Raw genomic sequence first — 25,345 nt, 5'->3', positions numbered from 1 at the left:
AAAAAAAAAAAGATAAGACTTTTTTTGCCCTTCAAAATGCAAAGGCTACAAAAAGCCAGGCTGTGAGAAGCAAGTTTTCCCTCTCATTTCAGCATTCCCCCCAGCTTCCAGCACACACCCTGCTCAGTCCCTGGTCCCTCCCGGGCCAGCCTGCGTGAGGACGGCACACAGACACGCAAGACACGATGGCTCTACTGCTCTTGTAACAAGAGCTTTTCCAAACTTCCATGTCTGATCCGCTTCCTCACCACCCGGTGCCACGCTGCTGGTGGCTTTAGCCGGCCATGCACACAGTGGGCGCCAGATTCTTTGGGCGCAATCAGCATCAGTTTATGTGAGCAAATATGGAAAAGGGGCAGAGTAAACATTTTAACTTGCTCGCCTCGGTGGAAGGATGAGACTACCACAGTCTGTCTCCCTGCACAACTCTGGCCACGCTTCCCAGCTCAGCTGTGTCAGCTGTGGGATCCTGGGGAGAGACGCCGTCATCTGGGGCCTGGCACCGAGGCACTGTTTACTGTACATAGAAACCAGTTCTTCAGCTGCTCCCATGCCTTTGCCTATTAAGTGTTGTCAAATGACGAAATTCTCTTTTAAGTAAAAATGAGAATCCTCTCAGTCACTTTGATAATTAGAGAAGTATGTGTCCGACTCTTTGCGACCCCATGGACTGCAGCACACCAGGCCTCCTTATCCATCACCATCTCCTGGAGTTTGCTCAAACTCATGTCCATTGAGTCAGTGATGCCATCAAACCGATCTCATCCTCTGCCATCTCTTCTCCTCCCGCCCTCAGCCTTTCCCAGATCAGGGTCTTTTCCAACGAGAGAAGGTATTTGCCTGCAAACACAGCCCCACTGCAGAGCCCAGTTCACTCCTAAGGACCTGTTTAGTAGCTTCACAGACAAGAAGAGGACCTGTGTCTCCCTTGAGCTCACCATTCTGCTTCACAGCTTTTACCACTGATACGTCTTTTACACTTTGGGCCTGCGCGCCAGCCCTCCACCACTGGTTTTAGCCCTGGAAGGGTGCGGCCTCCAGGGGTGGGTCCGTGGCCCTGGTGCCAGCCCCCACCCACTGGTTCCAGCCCTGGACGGGTGCGGCCTCCGGGGGTGGGTCCGTGGCCCTGGCTCCGGGAGGAGGGCCCAGGGGAGCCTGGCACACAGCCTGTCCTCAGCAGGTCCTTCTGCACCACAGAGACCCCGCTGCGGTGGGCACACAGTCGGCGACACTCAGCAGACACTCCCGGATGTGACACAGGGGGATGGATGGCCAGGGAGAGTATCTAACATTGCTTCTTCTGCACTGATGTGGGGGGTGCAGGCCTGTGTGACTCTCACTCTAAACCCCTGAAGCCTGTGCTGTCTGATCGTGGTGACCGCTGACCGCTGAGGCCTGGCCAGGTGGCTGACCCGGCCCAAGATGTGCTGTGAGTGTGAACCTCACACTTGTTTCTGAAGATTTCGTTCAAAGACAGACGGTGTAAAAATGATCTCGCTCTTCCTGTTTATATTACATGTTGACAGAGTATTTTTCATCTATTGGGTTAAACATGACACGCTACTAAATTTAATCTGTTTCCTTTTCCTTTGTGGTCCAACTGCTGACTGACACGCTCAAGCTGTGCCCGTGGCCTTGTAGGATGTGTGGGCAGTTCACATGCGACTTCTGCACCTCGCTCCTAGGGCTGGGCTCTAACCGTTCCCTGCGCCTGCTCCCGAAGATCTCGTCTCTGGCAATGAGCTAGCCCCCAGGGCGGGTGCCACTGAGCAGGACTCGCACTGCAGGGCCTGGCAGGCTGCGGGCCGGCCCTGAGACACCAAGCCCATGGGAGCAAGGACACAGCGGCTCAGGGCAGGGGCACAAGCCAGGCCCAGTGACTCACGCGTTTTCCATCTTGCTTGCCAACTTCCCAGCAAACAGAATCAGAAATTATTCTAACACAGTGCTTCTGACCTGTCCCACTCTTCTAAGACAATCATGTGTCTGCTTAGGGCCCCTGGTCAGGGGTCCCCCATCATTTCAGGCCCAGTGCCCCCCTTTAGGCAGTAAGGGGAGACCCCACAGGGAGACTTCACAGGGAGCCTCCCCTGCTAAAGGTTATGCTGCGGGGCCACGGTGATGCGGGAAGGTCAGCCCCGCCAACCACCAGGAACATGAGCATCATTGGGTAGGGGTTGGGGGTGAGGGGCTGTGAGGAGACAGGCCTGGGGCCGCTGGCTTGAGGGGAAGATGAAATGCACAGAACAGAGCAGAAGTAAAAATGACGTCGCATGTCACCCAGAGAGGGGGTGATCAAGTCATAGAGCTGAAGTTTCATCACAAATTTGATTTTTCCCTCCAATTTATAAACGGGCTTCCCTGGTGGCTCAGTGGTAAAGAATCCACCTTTGCAATCTCTGCAATGCAGGAGACCTGGGTTTGATCCCTGGGTGGGGAAGATCACCTGGAGAAGGAAATGGCAACCCACTCCAGTATTCTTGCCTGGAGGATCCCATGGACGGAGGAGCCTGGCAGGCTACAGTCCATGGGGTCGCAAAGAGTCAGACACAACTGAGCAACTAACACGCTCACTTTTCCAATGTATAAAAATGTTGAAATAAACACCTTAATGTCAAAGTACAAAAACTACTGCCTATGGCCTTGTGAAATGCAGATTATTGTTATACCTGGAGTAGGTTTGGGAGGGGGAGAATCTAGACTGAATACTGTGGGCAGAACAGTGCTCTTCCACATGCTCTGACAGACAGGCTTGCAAGGGCCTCCTGCTGAAAAGTCTGTTCGGAAAAGTTAATACAACGTCCTCAACCACCTTACAAAGTATCTGTCTGCTAACTGGAGAAACTGTATCTCAAAGAAAAGCTGCCAAGTTAAAAAGAGATCACAAAGGATGCTTTTTTCATTCTCTGAGAAAATGTTAAAATGTTAATAAAAGTATTACTTATGCTTGATCAAACTTTATAAAAATGAGATGCCAGGAAAAACATCTACCAGCACACTGGTGAGTGCAGGGCTGGAAGAAAGGCCTCCTGGTGTTACTGAGGCAATCCAGCTAAAAATAGCCAGCAGCCCCCCTACTTGGCAACCATTCTCCCCTGGAATTCGGCTGATGGAAATAAAACACGCTGAGAGGCCTGGACCCCCTCCACAACATTACATCATTCTTCCTTATTAGGAAAGCTTCTTCAAATCTGACATTCTGCCTGAAACAATCAGAGCTTAATTCTCAATGAGCAATCCCAGGCGGAGAGCTGCCCTAATCAGAAGGGTCTGAACGCCAGGAGGAACGTGGGTGAAGGCAGGCACGTTTCCGCCACAGTATTTTCCTTCTCTGAACAGTGGCACTGTAACGGGAAGCACTGGGGAGCCTTCACGTCCCCAAAGAAGGCACGTTTAAGAAGCACGTTGACTGTTAGTCCTCAAATGTTTGCTTCTGTACACTTTCTGAAATAGGGACGCGCTATAGTGAACCAAGAGGAGAAATCAGAAACTCATCAGCTCCTGATTTATCACAATTGCAATACTGGTTCTGACCAAACATTGTGGTGTCTCGGTCTAGGGTGATGTTGCAGAAGTTAAGAAGCTAAGATCTCCCTCTCACCCCCAAAGACCCACTACCATTATGTCTGAATTGCAAGACAACCTCGGGTTACCCTTTGGCCTGAGATGTTACCATATTACCATGCTAACCTGGCAACAAAAGCAAAAATAAACAAGTGGGACTGCATCAAACTAAAAAGCTTCCGTAGCAAAGGAAACCACCAACAAAATGAAAGGGCAACTATGGGATGGGAGAAAATACCTGTGTATCATCTATTTGATAAGGGGTTAAAATCCAAAATATATAGAGAACTCAAGCAACTCAGCTTCAAACAAACAATCCAATTAAAAAATGGCAGAGTAAATGAATATTTTCCCAAAGATATTCAAAGAGCCAACAGGCACATGGAAAGATGCTTAATATCACTAATCATCAGGGAAACACAAATCAAAACTACAAACTACTCACACCTGTCAGGATGGTCATCATCAAAAAGACCACAAATCAATGCTGGAGAATGTGTGGAGAAACGGGAACCCTCCTACACTGTTGGTAGGAACGTCACTCAGCACATCCAGTACGGAGAACAGCATGGAGTGGAGGGTCCTCAAAAGATTAAAAATAGAACCACCATAGGATCCAGCAAGCCCACTCCTTGGTATCCATCCGAAGGAAATGAATTGATTATCATGAAGAGTTATTCGCATGCTCATGCTTACTGAAGCACTATTTACAACAGGCAAGACATGGAAACAACCTAAGTGTCCATCAACAGATGAACGGGTAAAGAAGACCTGCCCCGTATACACAACGGAGGATCACTCAGTCATAAAGAGAAGGAAACGCTGTCACGTGTAGCAATGTGGATGGACTCAGAGGAGGTTATGCTAAGTGAAATAAGTCAGACACGGAAAAACACTGTTATCACTTACATGTGGAATATTAAAACAAACAAAAGAAAACTTAATAGACAACAGATTGGTGGCTATCAGAGATGGGGGTGGGGGAAATGCGTGAAGGAGGTCAAAGGGTACACACTTCCAGTTACGAGATGAGGTCCTGGAAATGTGATGCACTGCACGCTTGGTGCTGTTCCGTTGCTCAGCTGTGGTGTCCAACTCTGCAACCCCACGGACTGCAGCACGCCAGGCTTCCTGTTCTTCATCACCACGACTATAGTACTGCATAGTGACTATAGTTAACAATACTGTGCTGTATATTTGAAAGCTGATGAGAGCAGATCTTAAAATTCTCACAAGAAACAAAATCTGTACCAACATAAGGCGATGGATGTTGGCTTACTGTGGAAATCACTTCACTGGAAAAAAAAAGAATCATACTTTAAAATGTTACATAATTAAATTTGTTTGCAAAAAAATATGCCAACTGATCTAGACTTCTTATAAAAGGTAAGATTTACAAAGATGTAATTGTAAAGCAAAAATTAATGAAGGCAAACCTCTGCCTTCAGTAATCACCTTCCCATAAATACAAATGGGGCTATTCATCAGTGTGCTGATTCCCTCTGGCGTCTTTCTCTCATCCCAACATAAGGCGTATTTTCATTGAAAAGAAAGGGTTACAAAAAGCCCACAATGGTGCAGGGAACCATTACATTCTAAAGCGATCAACCGACAAACCAGCAACCCTGAGAAGTGAGGGTCCACCAGGGATCCTGCTCAGCATACAGCGAGCTCCTCTAGATGGGCAGTCAAAGGACAGACTGCTCACCCCCGCCCCAGCAGAACCGGATCAGTCACGCGCTCCTGGGACTGCGTGGTGAGGACCGCTGTTCAGAGGAGGGCTGTGGACAGACGGGAGACAGGCTGGGAAGGCAGTGCTGACCCGCCCAGGCAGGCACTTCAACATCTCACTCACGCCTGAACCGTTCTAACTTCAGTGCTCTTAAAGGAAAGAGAAACAAACACCCCCGAATGTCTTGACTCGGGACCTGGCTGGGCCTCCCTGTTTCCATGCAGGTGGGGCGTGGCCCTGGGAAAGCAACTCCATTTAAGAGTGCAGAGCTTCTGGACTCCTGGGAGCTTCATCCACGGCCTGCTCACCGACTCAGGGATTAGAGGCGGAGTGTCCCTTGCAGGCGGGTCAGCCGCCAGCCTGGGTTCAATCACTGAGTGCCTTTGGCCACATCACCTTCCCGAGCCTGTGTCCGCACCCTCGAGGGGCGGTCACAATGCATTTCTGTCCCGGGCTGAGAGGGTGAGATGAGTTATGACATATGGAACGCGCCGAGCTCAACTCAAGCACACCTTCAGGAAGTGCAGCAATTCACCTCCAGGACGGCCGTGTACATCGGTGTCCAGACAGGGACCCTTCTGTCCAGGGGAGTGTCCTGGCCTGGATAGCACTCAACCCCTGGGCAGACTGAACGTCCTGGGAGAAGCGGACTCTAGGGGCACCCCCTTAACTCTGCATGCCAAGGTCCCAAAATGCAGAGATGAACCCACTGATAAAATCAATTAAACGTCTGTGTCAGTGGTGCCAGAGGTGTGAGATTAGACCTTCACAAAACAATGACTAGCTGAGATTTCCAGCTTCTCTTAAAGCAGACCTGACAGCTAGTCACATGACGTCCTCCCTGTTCTGCTCAGCTCAGAGCAGTCCTGTGCAACATCGCCCCAAACACACTACAAAGACCCATTTACACGGTCTCGCTTACGCGTCAGAGCCCCTCTGCACAGACAGCCGGGAGGCAGGCGGCAGTCACAGCAGAGACAAGGCTACAGAGTGTGTCCCGCGCGCAGGCGGCTCGGCACCTGCCTCTCCCGGGGCCCGGGCTGCCTCCCTCCACCTGGGAGCAGCCAGCGTGGAAACACGCCTGTTAAACATGAGCTTCAGTGGAAAGCATTCTGCTGGCACCCTCTCCTCCTCCCGGCCCTTCAGCAGCTCTCTCTTGCGAGCTCTTGACTATATATAGTTGAGCTCGGGAGCTGGCCGTGACCCGCGCACACAGCCAGCTGCCTGGGGCCCCCCAGCACCTTGGCCTGGGGAGGACAGCGCAGTAGCCGAGACCCCACCCTGTGCCCCCTCAGGCCCTGACACCGCAGAGCCGGCTCCCGGGGCTTCGGCCTGCAGAACCCACCCCAGGTCCGTCCTGATGAACTCCTGGGGCTGCCGTAGGACCTTGGGGAGCATCTGGGCGCATTTTTGGGTTCAAGGGTGTGCACCCCCCACCCCCATGTGTCCCTTCGAAAGTGACAAGAGTGTGCCCAATCAAGGCCCAGAGAGGCCCATCCCCGGCCGGCTGGGCATCACTACCCCTGGTTTTTGGCAAGGCTTCGGCCTCTGTAAGGGCAGGCCCACGTCTGCTCTTCTGTCACCTGAAGCTCAGCACACCGTCTCCGGGTGAGCCCACGGACCAGGGCAGGCAGGAGAGGCGAGCGCCACCCTCGTCCCCTACACCTGTGTATGCAGCCGCACGGACGGCCACCCAGCCTGTGCGTGAGCACACGTTCCCTGCAGGGCTGGAGGCTGCACTAGCCCCAACCACTCCTCGCACCTCAGGTCTCTCCTCCACACAAGGGGAAGGTGACTGGGGACAGTGCTTAGCTGTCATCTCTCTTCCTGCCACTAAACGGCGCATCCCAGTGCAGCTCCTCCAACCAGCACCCCAGGATGACCCTGGCGCGGCCTCCCTGATCTCACCAGGGCATCCAGCCGCCCCATCCCTGCCCTTCCCTCTCCCAGACCACCTCCCAGCGCATTCTCCTGGAGCAGCCCAGAGTTTCTCAAGCAGTGCATCTCATAACTTCCTGACTGGCCTACCCTCAGGACAAGTCCTCGCTTCCCTGACCTGGGCCTGCTGGCCCCATTCTTGGGGTTCAGCCTGCTCTTCCGGCGTCCTCCTGGTGCAGCACCTGGCCTAGCCCCCACCCCTTCTTCAGGTGTGGTCCAGCCAGCTGACCCCCCCACCCAGGGAGCAGGGGCTTCTGGTCTCTTGTCCTCACCTGTCAGCCTCGCCCAGGGTGGCCCTGTCTCAACTGCATCCCGTCTGTGACAGCTGGTACCAGAGTCTGACGCCATGTTTCCTGTTGAAAGTCATCTCTGACACACACAGGAGAGGCTGGCGACTGCGTGGTGTGAAAGGAGAAGATGCTGCGATGGACGCTGGTCTGGGCGGCCCTGCCCAGGCTGCCCGCTCATCTCTCCGCCTCCTGACGCTCAAGAGCTGGCTGGGACCTCTCTCCACCCTCACAGCAGGGTGGGTTTCTCTGCTTCCCCTCGAAAGACTAGAATTGCGAAAACTGATTTTATGAATCCTAACCAACTTTTTTTTTTGTGCCAAGTTTAACAGTGAATAAGCAGTATTTGCAAATCAACTGAAAAAAAATGGCGATTTCAGCTCAAAGTCCTACCTCCATTAGTGTCAACGGGTCAAACATCAGTATTCTGAGCATAGTGTGTAGATCGGCATGCCCAGGAAGCACGAGAGGGAGCGAGCAGAGGCGGGACCACTTGCTTATTTCATCTAAAAGTCCACAGAGTAGAGTCACTCTGATGACTGGAGTTCAAGGCAAGACTTAACGCCCCGGAGAAATAACCCCAAATTCAAGCTTGTACTTTCTGACCCTTCTTCATCCATTTCGTCATCAAAAAGTATTAACTACTAGTCATAAACTAAGCCCTGGGATGTGACTTGGACATGATGACTATAGTTAATAATACTGTGTTGTGTATTCAATAGCTGCTAAGATTAGGCCTTAGAAGTTTTCATCACACACAGACACACAAATCGTTTTTGTAACCGTGTATGGTGTGGGATGTTAAGTAGATTTACTGTGGTGACTACTTCACAATACACATTACAAATGCAGAATCATTACACTGTACATGCGAAACTAACAAAATGTTACAAAATGTGTCAATCACATCCCCTGATGAAAACGAACTTCAGACTTAGAGGCAACACAGGCTCCTGTCTGCACCACTGACTCTGGGATCACCCTTCCCCTCCATTCTGGCTTCTGCTCCACGCTGGGCAGCAGGCCTCGTCATGAACGCAGCCTGTTGTTCTCCACTATTCAGCTTGACTTATTCAAACACGGGCAGCACAGCAGGTCTGAGATAAATCCCCTGCACTCCTGCTCCGCTGCAATGGTGGTGGGGTGCGGGGAGAGCCGTGTCCTTGGCCCCTGCAGATCCCCAGCCTTGCTGGCAGCCTTTACATCTGACTGAGGAAGGCAGTGACCTCCAAGTCAGCCACATGGTCAGTGGGAGCTGAATCCTGGCGGCTGGACTCCCGCAGTCTGCCCTAAACAGAATGTCAGCAACTCCACTTCCCCAGAGACCCTAACCCATTTCCAGGGGACAGGAACATGCTGTATGGTTCAACACTGATTGCTCTGCTGGAAAGGGCCAGTATGTAGGGTTTCCATCAATGTCACCTATGGGCTTATCCACTGGGCATAAGAAACCTATAAGGTTTTTTTCCACTTTTAGCCTTAATGGTTTTTTGATCAATTACTTATTAAAGATAATGAAACTTTCAGTAGAAGTTGGTTTGGGATGAATACAAAAAATCCACAGGGATTTTCCAATTTAATTCAAGAAACTAGACAACTGTCCTATCAACTCTGCAAACAAAGTTTTGTTGTGCCTCCTTCTTCCGTCTGACACACACAGGTCACATCTGATTTAGGGGGACGGGCGGGAACAGAGAGGCCGGCAGCCTCTGAAGCGGTGAGTCACGCAGTGTGAGCGTGGGGCGTGCGCCGGAAGCGCGGGGATGCTCACCTGCGGGAGGAAGAGTGCCACGCGTGCACATGCCTGCCCGCTCCCGAGCTGCACCAGGAGAGCAGGCGACAAGCGACAGTCAGCGATGACGCCGTCAGAAAACACCCCAGTGACAGAGGAGACCAACATCTCCAACGGCGGCTGGATTTCCCAGGCTTTTCAAACAGGTTGGCATGTAGAGAACTGTCGTCCTCAGAGGATGTCTGGGGAAGGGGGGAGCTTAGAGTGTGGGTGCACAGCTTCACAACCCAGGAGATGCTTCACTCTTGTTTCATAAATTCTCAGTTGCAGGGGGCACTGCCCCCAGGAGCCTGTCTAGCCCCTCCCTGGGGCAGGGGAACATGAGACGCACAGGCCCCACATGCTGCCCCACTCCAGGTGGCCGGCCATGTGAACGTCAGGGACTAGGCCATAAAGCTCCCCAGCTTCAAGGCCAGACGAGACCCACTCTACCTGCGGTCAGACCCTCTGCTTCTTATGATCTCAAGTCCAAGCAGGATGAAGGGAGTTTGTGAAACAAGCATACTGAACACCTCAGCAGGAGTTTATGATGTCAGATTTCAGCAGATCCACTCCTAAGTGGACATAAGGAACGAGAATAAATGTCCTCCAGGTCACTTGGTGGGTGTGTGTGGGGTGAGAGGAAGGGATGGGGTGGAGCACTTTGGTTCTCATCCTCCTGCGTGCACAGCGCCACACCAGCCATGCGAGGTCTGGGCCCGAACACTGCCACTCACTGACTGTCTGCAGGTCTCACCGTCCTCTTCTCTAAAAATGAGGATAACAGCACCTACTTCTATGACTTCCTGGCAAATTTAAATTAGATCGGGTTGTAAAAATGTTAGTATCCTTTCCCTTTCCTTCAATATTCAGAAAATATGAAGATTAAGTTTGTTTTGCATGAAATCCTCTTTAAGATCTCAGAACCTAGTGCAGTATTTGAGGCAGACTTTGAAAAGCAGGCTCAAATTCTCCACAGGTTGGTTCACGAACCCACCAGGGCCCAGGAGAGACAGCCCCTGCCCTGTGCTCACACCCATGTCTGCCGAGCAGCAGAGTCCACGTCACAGTCACAGGTCTCCCACCCGTCACGGCTGCCCCTGCAAAGAAACACGGCCCAGCTCCTGCAAAAGCAAACAGCTAAGCGTCCCTAGCACTGAGTCCCCGGAAGGGGCGCCGGAACCCCTCAGGGCCCACTCACCCCTGAAGCTGTGCACTGCCAAGGAATAATGCAGGCCAGGGACCCACCTGGTGCCATGTGACCGCCCAGGGACGGGGGCACACCGGGCTGCATGCCTGCTCGGGCTCTAAGGTCTCACTCAGCACTTGCTGCTGTGACGAGAAAAACCCTCAGATCACTGCAAGGTCACCTCCTGGCCTGTCTCGACGGCGCGTGGGGCCCTCATGCTGCCTTTCAGGGGAAAGGCCATGTGTGTCCGCAGTAAAGGCGGATGCTACTCCGGTCATGAAATTGGCAGAATGCGTGAACGAACGTCGCTTCTGTCCTGAATTCAGAGCTCCAAGTAGCTTTCGACACTGATAAAATACAGAAATGAAGGAGATTCATAAAACTGAACCTTTCATTACTTTGCTAAAGATCAGGATTCAGGACATTTCATAAAGTCAGATAACTTGTCTTCAGGATATTTCAGTGTGCAGTACGTTCTCTGAATCTAAGCCTTTCCTTCCCACTAATTACTACACAGGAGGAAACTGCCTGAAGGTTTGAATTCCACCAGTGTTGAGAGCTCAGAACTCAAATGGACATCCAGCTCTAAGTTTGACAAGTATGCCGACTTTCTATTTTCAGTACTGGCTCCTTTCTTACCCTAAATGTAGTTATGTTTTGTGCAAAACACGTTATCCTCAATGACCATGTGAAAAGCTTTCTTTTCAGAGAAGATGGAGGCAGGGAGGGGGAGGATCCAGGTACAGCTGTGCCCAAGCAGCACGCATCCTTGCTGGGCTGAATGCCAGTGACAGCGGCTCCTGCTGCCCAGACTCCGACCACGAGAGTGGTCCCCATGTTCCATCTGATCCTGAACTGTGCACGTGCCCAGCTCTCCTCGCTAGACTCAGAGCACCCAGGACAAGCCCTGAGACAAGGGGCGGCCCACAGCTGCAGGGTGACCCTGAGCTGACAGTTTACAGCACGAAGACCCCCTTCAGCCTGTGTCCCTTTCACTCTTGGGGGGTGGGTCTCATCTTCTCCTCTGTCACTATCTGGGGGTCGCTCTCCAGTCGCAGGCCCTCTGGCCTCAGCTTCCTCACAAGAAAAATCAGTAGAGCAGGCTACATTTTTGCTCTAAAGTTCAGATTATCTGCTACAGGAAGTGAGAAATAATCCTGAATAACACCGACCTGGAGATGGGAGATCAGGGTGCCTGAGTCAGCTCTACTGCTAATGAGCAGTCTCCTAATGTTTTGGGACGCTGTTCTCTTCCTAATTTTTTTCAAAAGGAATAATCATTGCAGGAAGTTCAAGTCTCAGAAAGTCAAAGTGCTGGGACAATGAAGTAAAGTGGAGAGTCTTCCCCCAAACCATCCAGCCTGACAGCTCCCCCGCCCCATCCCAGGGACTGGCACTGCTTGTACTCAGAGCTGTCTCCCCAGGGCCTCCATGTGGGTACCTGCACACAGCTCTCAGTTTGGGCTTCTGTGTGTTGAAAGCAGCCGGATTGCGTGTGTGAGCTTCCCTGGTGACGTTTCATCTTCCACGACCGACAGGGACACCCCTCTGTGTCACTCCCAGCTGAGCAGGCACAGACAGGCCAGGCCTTATCAAGGGCACACTCGTCCTCCCCAAGGGCTCACCAGCATGAGCACAGCGGCCGTGACAATCCTTGTTCAGTGTGAGCTCTCACTCTGAGCTTTCTATGGGAAAAGTTTCCGGACACTGTCAGGTCAAAGGGTGTGTGAATTTCAGTTAGTGAGCACAGACACGCTGCCCTTGAGAAGATCTTATGACCTTATCTTTACCCGTAAAAGGAGGCAAGAACAGATGAGCCTTTCCCCATCTTTTTCTAACCGAACATTCAATGCAGCTCAACTGAGACACTTTAAAGCCAGAACAGAGGGCGGGGTGGCACTGGGATCCAGCCGCCCGTCAGCGAGTGCGCTCCTTCTAAGTCCTGTCCTCAAGAGCAAGGATCGAGACTGCTGGCTTCGGTCTCAGTTGCCGAAGAACACCTCTTCCCTTGGCAGCACTGCTAGCCAGAAATGGAAGAGCCGCCTTGTCCACAAGGGTAAGAGACGGCTCCTGGCGTTTGCTGCGCCACCACTTTCCTCCCTCCCTTGTTTAAGGGACAGAACGCTCCCTCACAGTGTGGGTCTCAAATTCAGTGCGTGTCAGAGTCACCCAGGCCTCAAGGACCCACCCTCAGGGCTTCTAAAGGTCTTCCAGGTGGTGATGGTGAGCGGAGCGCGGCTTTTCGGGCGCTCTTTAGTCATGGGTGTGCGTGCCTGCTGCTGCTTCAGTCGCGTCTGACCCTCCGCGATCCCACGGACTGCAGCCCGCCAGCTGCTCTGCCCACGGGACTCCCCAGCAAGAGCCCTGCAGTGGGCTGCCACGTCCTCCTCCGGCGGGCCTCCCCCACCCGGGGGGGGGCCTCAGTCTGTCGTGTCTCCTGTGGCTCCAGCACTGCAGGCAGAGTCTTTGCTGCCGAGCCACGGGGGACTTGCTGGGCATAAATCTGCAGTTCGAGGACCACCACCTGCCTCCGAGACTGAATTTACGGGAGTTTGGTAACAGTCAGTTACCTTTAACGACCACACCAAGCCTGCACTCTGCTCCAGGGCGCCACCAGGCAGGAACGAGCCAGCTGCCCGCCCACGTGGACGGGTCACTGAGCCCCCCTGCCGCCCCACGCCCACTCTGCGCGGGAACTGGGACTCAGGTGCATGTGATACAACCACCGGAGGAGTCCAGCTCTCTGTGCTTCCCACAGAGGAGACTCTTTGCTGACCAAACGGTAAAAGGGGCCGACTCTGGTACAGATACGTAAGTGACACACCTCAGACGGACAGACCCAGCTGTCAGTGACCCACATTCTGAACGCAAACGGGAGAAAACAGGCGATGGGAACCTGAACCTCCCCTCTGACTGCACGCAGTGGACCGCAGGGCACCGCCATGGACCCTGTCCTAGGTCTGGTACCTGAGCGCGGCTGTGCGGCAGGTGTGGAGGTGAATCAAAGAACACCTTCATGATCTGTACTTGTGACGGGATGGTGGATTCTGCTGGAAGGAAGAGTGCAGGTCACGGGAGGAAGACCCAGAACTGTAAGGCACATGTCACACCACAGGCTCTTCACCTGTCAGGGGTGCCCCACCTGGCTCACGGTGGGTTTTCAGAGCACACTGAACTCATGTGACAGTGGATGGTTTAGTGACGAAATGACCGGAGGGCCGTCAGCCAGGGGGAGAAGATGGACATGCAGAGACGCCTTCCTGGAACACGGATGCACCATCTCCAAGGCCAGGCAGAGACGGCGCCTCTGAGCCCTGCCCCACCCTCTTGGAAGGGGCTCCTTGGGCACACTGGCACTGTCCGGGCGGGCAGGCCCATCAAGGTCCAGGGGCATGTTCTGCACTGTCCTCTAAGGCTAAGCCTGTGCTTCTGGCCAACGCCTTCCAAGTCTTGGTCAGTTGAGTTTTTTATTTGAATAAATCTTTATTTAAAAAAAATTTAAAAATGATTTTAGAGTTTTTTAAACTCCTATCTTATAGGTGATCAAAATCAGATGCTACTGAAAAAAGTGACAAGTAGGTCCCTGAATTCCTTTTGAAAGCCTCTGGAGAGAGTCTACAGCCCTGTGCTCAGGCTGTGAACGTGGCCCTCCGGCACAGCGATCTGCACATTTCCTCTGACTCTGGTGTGAGAGCCTGGCCAGGCCTTCTCACCCGCTCCCCACGGGGCCCCGCTCCAGCCAGGAAGCTGAACACCCCACTGTCCTGCACACACATGGCCTCTGGACATGCCACCCAGCGGCCTTTTGTACCCACGGTCACTTAAGCCAACTTCCCCCGGCCACGCCTTGCTTGCTATCTCCCCAACCCTCCCTGCCCCAGAAGGGCTGGTCGTGCTCCTCCAAGGCCTCCTCCTCATCCACTCCCACCGCAGGCCTCCCCATCCTCTCTGGGCCAGCCTCCCCCACCCCCCACTCACTCGGGGCGGGGGTACGTGCTCCCTGCATCAGTCAGTGAGTGCCCAAGTCTCTGCTGAGTAGCTGACACTGACTCGTGCTCTCACTTTTTAAAGCATAAGGAGAGGTTTCCTGTACGTCCTCCCCAACTGCCACCATGTCACATTTGGAAATCCTTCCTTCATGAGGAAGTTGGCAGGGAAGACGGGCCACAGAAAGTCACAGCTCAGGTTCCCCCTCAATGAGTCTAACAAATCTCAGGTCATGTTAGAACTCCGTGGGTGCCACCACAGGCTGCCATGCAGTGAGGTCTTGTGTTGTAAGACTCAATACAGAAGTACACAAAACACTCTGAAAATGGACAGTACCATTAGGAATCTGCTGAATCGGTGTATAAAGAAGTCATCTGCACTCAGGTATCGAGACAGGCCAGTCAGGAACTGCCTCTACCACCAGGCACGTCCGCTCACGAGAGCCAATATCTGACGCAATTGAGTCATGGCTTTCTGGAGGACTTGCGGCCAAAGGTGGAACAGAAAGCAACACGGAGCCCTCTGCCTGTGGAGGTGCAGCTGCTTCATGGTTGACAACGCGGGTAGATGCACTGGCAAGGCCAGCTTCCTGCTTGCGCCGGGAAGCAGAGTGCTGAGACACGGCCGGACCTGCCCTCGGCGCCAACACAGGCGCCCGTGGAGACGCTGCGGTGATGCCTGTGGCAGTGGGAGGGCCCCAGGCTCGGCAAGGTGTGCAGCTGTGGCAGGAAGTCTGGGTTTCCGCACTGCCGCTTCTGGCCCAGGTGCCAGGTCCTCGGCCTGGGCATGCTCCCCAATGACATCACTGGATCCACACCGCGCCCCACAGTGGCCTCCGCATTTGATGAGCCCCGTTTTCCAGCTCGGCTGCATCTCCCAGAACCTAATATGGAAGACCTCTGAGTCACGGGCTGGACTGCCTCGGCGGTTAAAAAATAGCAGTGTTTACTAACCACACTTGGCAACATGTGCCCGTTCAAGGAGGCTGCCTGCTCCACAGCACCGCTGCCCAGCCTGGCAGCTCTGACCATAGCAAGGACCACCCAGCCCTGTACATCCTGGGGTCCATTCGCATGGGACCTCCGAAAATCAAAAGGAAACCACCTGAAATGCTCTCTCTAAAGTACATGAACATCACTACAGCTCAACAGAGAAGACCAGCTCCTGACCAGGTGGAACCGGAGATTTCTGCAAACTTTCTCGGGTCCTGGCTTAGAGGTTACAGCAACTCATTAATTATCCTGTGTTTCCCAAATTATACTCTATCTGAAGGGTGATATCTCCTGAAATATAAATCAGCACACAATGTTCCAGGAGGTGTGGCGGTACATCTCATTTTTGCTACATGGTGCATGGCAGTGAGTCTTGCGCCAGGCACAGTTCCCTTCCGGCAAGGCCGCGGGGCCAAGCTCAGAGGGTGGAGCTGGGTCAGACGACGTGGTGTATCTCCCTGGTCACCGTGCACCATGAAATACACGCACAGCTAACACAGCTGCACATTTGTGTAAACACCACTCTCACCATCCCGGGGTAATGGGAACCTGAGGTTTCTGTGGAGCTTTTCCTTCTAACAGCATTTTGCTGATGATGCACAGGCTGATACTCTGAACAAGAATGTGGCACTTCCTGTCTGAGAGCCAAGCTTTTCCTGGTCCGAGACTGGGAACCATATCCTAGAGTCCTCAGTGCTCAGTCCAGCTCCCCTGGAGAGCAGGCTGACGAGGGGCAGAGGTGGGCGAGAGGCTCTCATCTCTGTCCCCACACAGCTCAGGGCGCCTCGAGGCATCTCACCCAGCCTGCTCCTCTGCGGGAGGACAACAGAAACGGGGGGCAATCTGGGGCTCTGGGGGGACAGCCGGCTGTGCACCGCCCGGGCCAGAAGGACCTGCTCATCTGAAGTCTGGCTCTCTGCGGCTGGTTCAGGAGGCAAAAGGGGGTGACCTGAGAGCAACAGAGCAGAAGGTCACAGGTGCATGTCTAGCCCGCAGCGCTGCATCATCAGTGAGATAGACGTCCACCACGCGCAGGCCTGCGGGTGGCCCTGGCCAACGCCAGGAGGCCCGGACGGTCAGCCCGACCTGTGGCTGCAAACACCACAGCCTTCAGTCTGTCTGCTGGGAGCTGCAGTGCCCACAGGACCTCCCTGACTCCTAATTTCAGCTGATGCCTGCTGGTAACAAAAGTGATTGTCTGGTTTTTTAAAAAATGTTTTTTTATTAATGAAAATTGCAGAAAAGAAACTATTCGAAACCAGACCTAATTACACTGATGGAAGGATGAATGGATTACTTCAAAGTCAGAACATGACCCAAAAGCCACTTTGTAAAAGAGACTCACACTGAAGGTTGAGAGCAGCCCCCCCCAGACACTCAGCCTTCACTGCAGTGTCAGCCTGGCCGTGCGACTCCGGGACTGCACACAACTGCTCTCTTAGGTCAAATGCAGGGGGCCACGATCGCGGCACAACACAACACAGGCCTCGGCACTCTTCGCTGTCAGTGTACGTTTCAAATACACCCCGATCACAGATTCAGGTACAGCCAGCAGTAAAACTGAACTACGGGGGCACTGAGTAAACACTCGGAGGAGTCCCGTCTGATCATCCCGCTCTTCATTCACATTTCAGAGAAGCATTTGGCTTAGTAACTAAAAAGATCAAAACAACGGGATTAGAAAGAAAATAAACCCACAGGTAGAAGGAGCCCCAGGCAGAGGGGCAGAGCCATGTGGGTCCGGCTTGGGAGCTACAGCAGCAGAGAGACACTGCAGGGGGTGGGGCCTCCACGAGCACTGCCTCCCCAGGTGAGCCGGGGTCTGGGATTCTCAACATGTAACATTGACCTTGAACAGCTTTCCTCCTGAACCTGCAATCAGCGCTGTTGATATGACTCTACCACATCTGCCATCTGTGAGGAAGCCCCCAGGAAACCCTGCAGCCATGCTGGGTGCACACTTCCAAGTGTAGCAGCCCCCTGCTCCACCCTCGTGGGCTGGGGGAAGAGCTGAAAAGAGAAACCAGCAGGAGCCAGGGGACCAGCCCCGGCAGCTTCAGGAAGTCTTGGCCGAGTGCATGCGTCACTCTGTCAATCTGTCCAGTGGAGCGCAGGACACCGGCCCCGCCCAGACCCCTGCAGGGAGCATGAAGGTCCTGAACCGTGACATGAACGGGAGTCTGGCCTCACACCCAGCCCTGGGGCCCCACACTTTTGACCTTGATATGCCGGTCACGGGTGCATACTCGGGCTCTCCTCAGTCTCCAAGTACCAACTCATTCCACATAATTTCTCACTTGTTGGTGCCCTGGAGCAATGATGCCCACCGGGGTACAGAAAGCCTGGCAGCTCTGTGCGGGTGGAGGGCACTGGAGCGCACAGCGGCCGCAGAGTGGCTCTGAGGGGAAGCAGTACGATTCTGTGTGTCTGCAGCCGACAGCCCCGCCTCCCCCCGCCTACGCAGCAAGAGGGGCCAGGGATGCTGAGCTTGGACCACTTCCATCTCATCCCTGGATGATGCTTCTGCCTTGCAAAGAGACCTGCGGGATCAGGTACCACTCTCTCTTGCAAATAAAAGCTCCCCTTGGGGTGTCCCTGGTGGCTCAGTGGTGAAGACTCGACTTGGCCTGCCAATGCAGGAGACACAGGTTCGATCCCTGACCGGGGAAGATCCCACACATCTCAGAGCAACGAAGCCCGTGCACCACAACTCCTGAGCCTGTGCTCCAGAGCCCAGGAGCCGCAACTGTTGGAGTCCATGTGCCCTACAGCCCGTGCTCACGTGGGACGCCACCAGAATGAGAAGCCCACACACAGCACCTAGAGAGCAGCCCTTCCTCTCCACAGCTAGAGAAAAGCCTGAGCAGCAACAGAGACACACCACACTCAAAAATAACTCTTTTCTTTAAAGCTCCCTTTAGAGACAACACTCAGCCCTGTCCCCTGTCTGCGCATCCTGACCTCACCTGCTAAGACAGTTCACAGGTGCTGGTGCAGACAGTGTGCACTCACTGTGTGACACAACCGTGTGAGCCCCGAGCAGAGCATGGGGGGCACCTGAATTCGCTTCTCGCTCGGCAAGCGCCTCAGATACTGCACGCGTCCTACACACACAGCCATGTACAGTTCAGAAGACAGGTGGAAACATTACCACAAATTCCTCCAACTCCAGTCCTGAGTTAGTTCACCTGCGGTTTTACTGGATATGCTTTACTTCAATGCTCTTTCACTGGACAGGTTTTTCAGACCAGAACTTAGTCAGGTGACACGATCTTCACTCCACTTTCCAACGCTGGGAGTCCCACATCCCCTCTCCGCTCTACTTTGGGGCAGGGCTATTCCTCCCAGGGATTATCTGTGGTGATAATCTTGCGGCTCTGCCCAACTCCGACCTCCCAGAACACCACACATGGCTGTTCACTTGCCTCCCGGTCACCTCTCTGGTCCAACACACCATCTGCCTTTCCCTCGGGGCTGCTCCAACTCTTGCCCTCACTCACTGCCCAGCAGGACCCTGGGCACAATGCTGCCCTCACCACTCACACACCACTAATGCTAAGTGCAGCTAAGCTCACCTTCTAACTAGGGAATGAACGATGACTCCAAACCCTTCAATCGATTCCTCTGCCACCAGCTCGCTGAGACCGAAGTGTCTTTCCAGCATGGTTCCAACCAGCCTGGTGGCCCCTCTGCCCCAGGAGGAGGTCGCCTGGCAGGAGACAGACGACAGAGCGCAGGCGCCATGCAGAGCGGTGGGGCTCCACTCAGGTCCCTGCCCGGGAGCAACACGGAGAGCACACAGGTGAGCGGCCGCACAGCCCAGACCCGACCTCAGCGTTCCAGAGAGCAGCGGGGCTCAGCGAGAGAGCCACCAACAGAAGCAGCTGCTGTCTCAGGAACCGTTAGCACCAGAGCACCCCACAGCAGGGAGCAACCACTGGCGACCAGGGTGGAAATACGCAATGACAGGTCTGGGTCAGCGTGCAGGAGGGGGAGTGCAGCGGCCACTCAGCAGACACCGACCCCCGTCCACCAAGTGGAGGCTCACTCCACGCAAGGCACGCAGAAGAGCAGCAGCCCCTCTGATCCGGAGGCCCAGGGGATGGTGAGTCTCTGGGCCCAGGACAGACCACCAGTCAGGAGCAGGTGCCTCTCCAGGTGACCATCACACGTCTTCTCGGCAAACCCCCACCCCTACTTGCAGGCAAGACCTGCTTCCTGCTTCACTGAGAAGACAGGAAGACCCCCCTCCCCTCCACCCACCCCTGCCCCACTGCTGCATCTATCCACACCTGCCCTGGGCCCGCGGACCCCGCCTACTTTCCGGAACCACAGATGGGCCATCTCTCTGAGGTGCTCGATGAGGCGCTCTGACCCAGGCTGTCCCTGTGTCTCTCTGGAGACACAGGCGGACGAGGTCAAGCCCTTGGTCCACACGCCTGGGTGCCTCCCAAGGCACCTGGCTGGGATGCTAGGCCGAGGCAGCCGTGGTGTAACAGCCGCTTCTGCAAAGTGCTAGGCCCTGCCTGGAGGAGCGCCACTGCCCCACTCACTCCCAGACTTGCTCTGTCTGTCCACAGCCGCTCCTCCGCCTGTCTCCTGCCTCCCTGGACAGATGCCCAGCCTCGCCGCTGCTCCTTCCGCCGGGATCCATCCCCTCCCCCACCCTCAACCCCAGCACAGTGCTAGCTGCAGCCCTGGATGATTGGCTCATTTTGTTTACGGCTTGTCTCCCATCATTAGGAGACAAGCTGCATGAGGGCAAAGGTTTTGCCTACTGAGGTGTCCATTTGGGTCCCGACTTTCTTCCCAGAGTCCAGCCAGGGCCTGGGGCTTGGGACGTGTCCAGCAAGACCTGTCCAGCCCTGCCTCTGCAGACCTGCTGGCTCTGGGCAAACTCTTACCCACTCACTTGCATCATTTTTAAGATGGGGATGCTGACAGTATTTACTACGTGGGATTACGGTGAGGATTAAATGAGATAAAGTATGTTACACACTGTAGCACTTTCTGGTAGGAGGTAAGTGCTCAATGGTATTTACAATACGGTCATTCAGAATATTATAATTATACATCAGCATTCAAATTATCTGAACCCAGGAGACATTTGTTTGCGACTTTCATGCACTGGCATCAAAAAGGAACGAGTGAATGAATAAAACACCTGGGACTTTTCTTTCTATTATTAAAGATTCTGAACCTGACTTCACAGACACACACCACAGTCTAGCAGTGCTGACGCGCAGGCTCTGGAGGAAAGATGATGTTCACAGTAACAGGTCATGTCGACCATCAGGCAGCCCCCGCTGACAGGCCATCAGAGGAGGGCCCGGCCTGCCTGGTGGACCACTGGGCTCGCCGTGTCCACCCCCTCTGGTGCCAGCTACAGCTATGCCCCCTCCACCCCCGGCTCTGTGGCTCCAGGGTGAGGTCTCTGTGGGCACACGGGGAGCGTGAGAGGAAATGTCTCTTTCTAGGTGCCTTATCTTTGAGGGTTTAAATGGAGAAACAGAAGGTAGGGGCCTTCTGACCACTGTTGCTGGAATTAGTGGAGAAGGAAATGGCAACCCACTCCAGTGTTCTTGCCTGGAGAATCCCAGGGACGGGGGAGCCTGATGGGCTGCCGTCTATGGGGTCACACAGAGTCAGACACGACTGAAGTGACTTAGCAGCAGCAGCTGGAATTAGAACCTCGAAAAATATAAATCAAGTTGGAGTTCTGAGTGCATTCCCCACAAAACTATGTTATCTATGCGGCTCCATGCTATGGTTTCACTAACAAAGGAGAATGCTCTAACCTGTCCCGGGAAGCCAACCACAGGGGACACAGTTCCACAGAAGAGTTTTCAGAATTCCCAGCGAAGGATTTACAGACACACATTCCCCACACGGCCCATCCCAGAGTGGACGGCGGTTATGGTTCACGCGCTACGAAGACTTGGCCAGTGTGCACAGTCTGTGCCCAGAGATCCAGGGCACCTCCTTCCCACAGGGTGTGGGCACCTGGCCCCCATTCTAGATAGACAGATACGCGCCCCTCGGCGTCCGGGGAGTGGCAGCTGCCTCCCCCAGTTTCCTTCCTCCCCTGGCCACAGGTGTCAGTTCTTTTTAACATGGTTTTGCATGTCTTCTTTTGTATGTCTCCTTATCGCTCTGTTTCAAACACGTCTATGTGGAAAAAAATTAGAAAGTTTTACCAAAAACTCCTAAAACCACTATTTGCTCATTTCTCTGGCTGACACACTTGGCTTGCAAAGGGCAGCTTCTCCCTCAGGAGGAAATCTTTCCTATCACATATGCCTTTCCGCCTTCCCTAAGTCCAGGCCATGCTGACACCAGCGCCTTCCTTTCCTGCAGAGGAGGCACCCAGCAGCTGGGCCACCTGACATGGAACTGCCGTGAGCAAGCACCGCATTCTCAGCCCACCTCCTGATCCTCGGGATCCACACACGCAAGTCAGAAGGGTGAGGGTCGCCCACCACCGTCAACCGTAAAGCACTGCCAGCGGCGAAGATGTCCTGTGGAGGGGGAAAGGGCCTCCCGTGATCGGGGGGCTGCAGAAAGCCGTCCAGGGCACTGGCGTCAGCAGGCGTCTCTCCCTCCTGACCCCTCAGGCCTGCCTTCCTGCTGCTCCCCTCCTGCGTCTCCTACAAGCCCCAGCTCTTGCTCTCTCCTGGGGCAAAGGGTTCTCACCCGGCACCTCTCATCCTCCATCCTTCCACACAACCTGACCAGAGCTGCCCCGGAGACAAATCCGACCAAGTGCAACCCTGCAGGGCATTTCTAGAGCCAGCAACCTGGGAGGCAGCAAGCAGAAGGTCCCAGGCCCACTCTGCGTCCTCCAGCCTGCATCTTTACGACCTGGTGGCACTCCACTGCCCCTGTGTCTTCGAAGAGCTGACATGCATGAACGCAAGACATTCACAGGAAAACGTGCTCAGTGACATGCTCAGTAGTGTATATTCAGTCTCTGCTCCCCTCATCTGCTTGAGGAAGAGAATTACTTTGCCACCTAAAGAAAAGGAGGCAGTCTGAGAAATAAACCTCCATCGCCCAGTGTCTATCTGGATCTTCTGAAACACGCTGAAAAAGCATTCATGTTGATATGAAACTGTTTACATGAAATGTACGCAAAGGAGATGGCAATGTCTAAAACATATCTTCATTGTTTTGAACGACTGCGAATGGAATCTGGAAACTGGGGGAAGAAAATCAACAACTGTTTGGACAGTCAATAGTTGTGTGAATGAATTAGTAACTTTTTAAAAATAATGACTCCAGCATCTTGAGCAATGCAGACTCCTTGATAATTTCCAGGAAATACTTCATAATTCAGTAATAATGAGTGATTTTAAATGTAAGAGAGTGTAAGACTTACTACGGTCTATGGAAAATATTTTGGGGAAAAAAAGGAACTATTCTCAAAAGTAATACAAAGATTACAGCTCTTGAGAAAATAACACAATAAAGTTTTTCAAGATCAAGTGCAATGCAATGTGGTAGGTGGCATTCCACCGGTACTCCAAGAGTCAACTGAAACCCAGAGCCCACAAGCCTATAATGAAGTGCCCCAGGGCTCCTTTAACTAGGACACCGACCTATTGTTCCCCAAGTCGGTGTCCTCACCTGGGAACTCACTGAGTTTGCACTTGTTACACCATTCCATCAGGCAGGCTACAGACCAGACCAACTGTCGGAGTATTATGATTCATGGTTCACAGCCACAGAAGACAAAGCTGTGTTATTGTCAATCATCTACCCCCAACTCTTCACCCAAAACACAGAGCGTTCACACAGCCAACAAGGCAGTGAGGATGCTCACACGCCTGCTGCTGCTGCTAAGTCACTTCAGTCGTGTCAGACTCTGTGTGACCCCATAGACGGCAGCCCACCAGGCTCCGCCGTCCCTGGGATTCTCCAGGCAAGAACACTGGAGTGGGTTGCCATTTCCTTCTCCAATGTGTGAAAGTGAAAAGTGAAAGTGAAGTCCCTCAGTCGTGTCCGACCCTTAGCGACCCCACGGACTGCAGCCTACCAGGCTCCTCCGTCCATAGGATTTTCCAGGCAAGAGTACTGGAGACGCCTAGTTTCTTACTAAGGGATGTAGTGTGGGCCCCAGGCAACATCCCCTCCTCCGTCGAATTCAAAACACAAAGTAGACTGAACACTAAGTAACTGTTACTTTGTACAAAATAAACAGAATAAATAAAAATACAGCTAAGGGGTAAGTTGGAAAGTGTGTTGATCATATATTGATTATATAGCGATGGTCTAGTTCTGATATAGCCACCTCATCTCTCTCTCCAGATGTAAGTCTGCCGGTCACTCCAAGGCACAGGGTCGCCTACTTTTACTAAACCAAACCCAGGAGAACGGACCAGGGAAAAGAAATTCAGTCGAACTTGACAAAATTCAGTCAAACCTCTCATCACTAAATCAAAGCTTACCAGCTTTTCAGGAGAAAAAGCCCCTCTTTCGTTGGTGATGAGAAAAGTCAGTAAAAAGTTGATGACTTTGTATTGTGCTCAGAAGCAAACCAACATTCACCCTCTGGACGACCAATCCTTCCTTAGGTAGTGGCAGTTACTGCGACAAGACCCTTCATAACATCAACCAAGACTGTGTTCTCCAGGGCAAAGCCCGGCAGTGTCCGAGGCCCGCAGACCACTGCGAGCCGGGAGTGGGGGAGGGGCGGGGAGGGGGGGGAGGGGCGGGGAGGTGGGGGGGCGGGGGGGGCAGGATGGGAAGGGGCGGCCTTCCCCGCGCACGCCACCACGGAGACGCTGCGTCTTCCCGCCTCCCAGGCCAGGGTGTGTCCACTCTGCCCGTCCCTGGGACCCCGGGACCCCAGGTCTCAAGCAGCCCGGGCTTGTCCAGGCTCCTGCAGACCCAGTTGAGACGAGTTCGGAGCGCAGAGAGCCCCGGCGCGGCTGGGGCCTCGGGGCGTCCCCGGGCGAGCACGGCGGCTCCGGACGCGGCACACTCGCCCCCCGCAACCTCACCCCGCTCCGCGGGGAACCAGACCTGGGCGGCGGGGTCCCTGGGCTGCGAGCGCACGGCCTCCCGGCCCCGCGCCCCCGGCCGGCCGGCGCCTCCTCCCTCGAGCTGGGACTGTTGGCGCGCCGGCGCCGGCAGAGAGCAGCGTGAAGGCAGGGCCCGACTCCCGCAGCCGCCCGCGGCGGAACGAGGCCACCCCCGCCCCTGCCCGCGGTCCGCAGCCGTCCCCGGCGCCCCGAGCTGCGCTGCGCCCGCGCGGGCCGCGGCGGGCTGGGCCCTGGGCTGCCGCCCGCCGACCCATCCCGCCTTCCCCGTCCGCAAGGACGCCCTACCTGCCGTCCGGCTGCGCCCCGCCGCTCCGGACCCTCAGAGCCACGGCCCAGGGCCCGCGTGGAGCGCGCGCCCGCCGGGGTGCCTCCGGAGGCCGACGCCCCGCCCGAGCGCCCTGGCAATAAGAGTGCGCGGGGAGGGGAGGGGCGGGGCGGGGCGGGGCGCGCTGGGGGCGGGAGGAGGGGGGAGGAGGGCAGGGGCGGAGGGGGCGGAGGGCAGCGGAGGGGAGGAGGGAGCGGAGGGGGGGGAGGAGGGAGCGGAGGGGGGGGAGGAGGGTGCGGAGGGGAGGGGAGGGCCCGGAGGAAGGCAGCCCCCGCGCCCCCCGCGCCGGCCCCGAGTCCCGGGCAGCACTGGGACAAATAGGCGTTCGGGAAACTTCCAGGAGTAATGGATAACGGGAAAGAATTCCACCTTTTTTCTAAGCCAAGAGAGATGTCGGCTGCCTGCTCGGTGATCTGCTCCAGGTTTTTATCTCCTTTATGAGGAGCGGTTAGTCCCTGGGCTCCGGGCACATTCCAGCGCGCCGGGCGGGGGTCCAGGGTTCAGCCCCAAGCCACC

At 54.5% G+C, this 25,345-nt stretch overlaps 1 protein-coding gene across 6 annotated transcripts in view; it reads right to left on the bottom strand.

The window, feature by feature from the left end:
- PALLD (palladin, cytoskeletal associated protein) overlaps positions 1-25,345 on the bottom strand; it is a 367,111-nt gene that overhangs the window by 47,533 nt on the left and 294,233 nt on the right. The window contains exon 1 of one of the 6 annotated variants that reach the window (XM_088837806.1): positions 24,790-24,914. The exons of 4 other annotated variants lie outside the window; for them this stretch is intronic. The gene's annotated coding sequence lies outside the window, so the exon portion shown is untranslated. Of the gene's footprint in view, positions 1-24,789; positions 24,915-25,345 lie in introns of those variants that run through there. One more of the 6 variants, XM_088837807.1, reaches the window with a different exon arrangement.

This window comes from Moschus berezovskii, chromosome 7, assembly GCF_049115385.1.
Source record: "Moschus berezovskii isolate FMDL1 chromosome 7, NW_MosBer_1.0, whole genome shotgun sequence".
NCBI classification, from domain to species: Eukaryota; Metazoa; Chordata; class Mammalia; order Artiodactyla; family Moschidae; genus Moschus; species Moschus berezovskii.
This window is presented reverse-complemented; position numbering and strand designations above follow the sequence as displayed.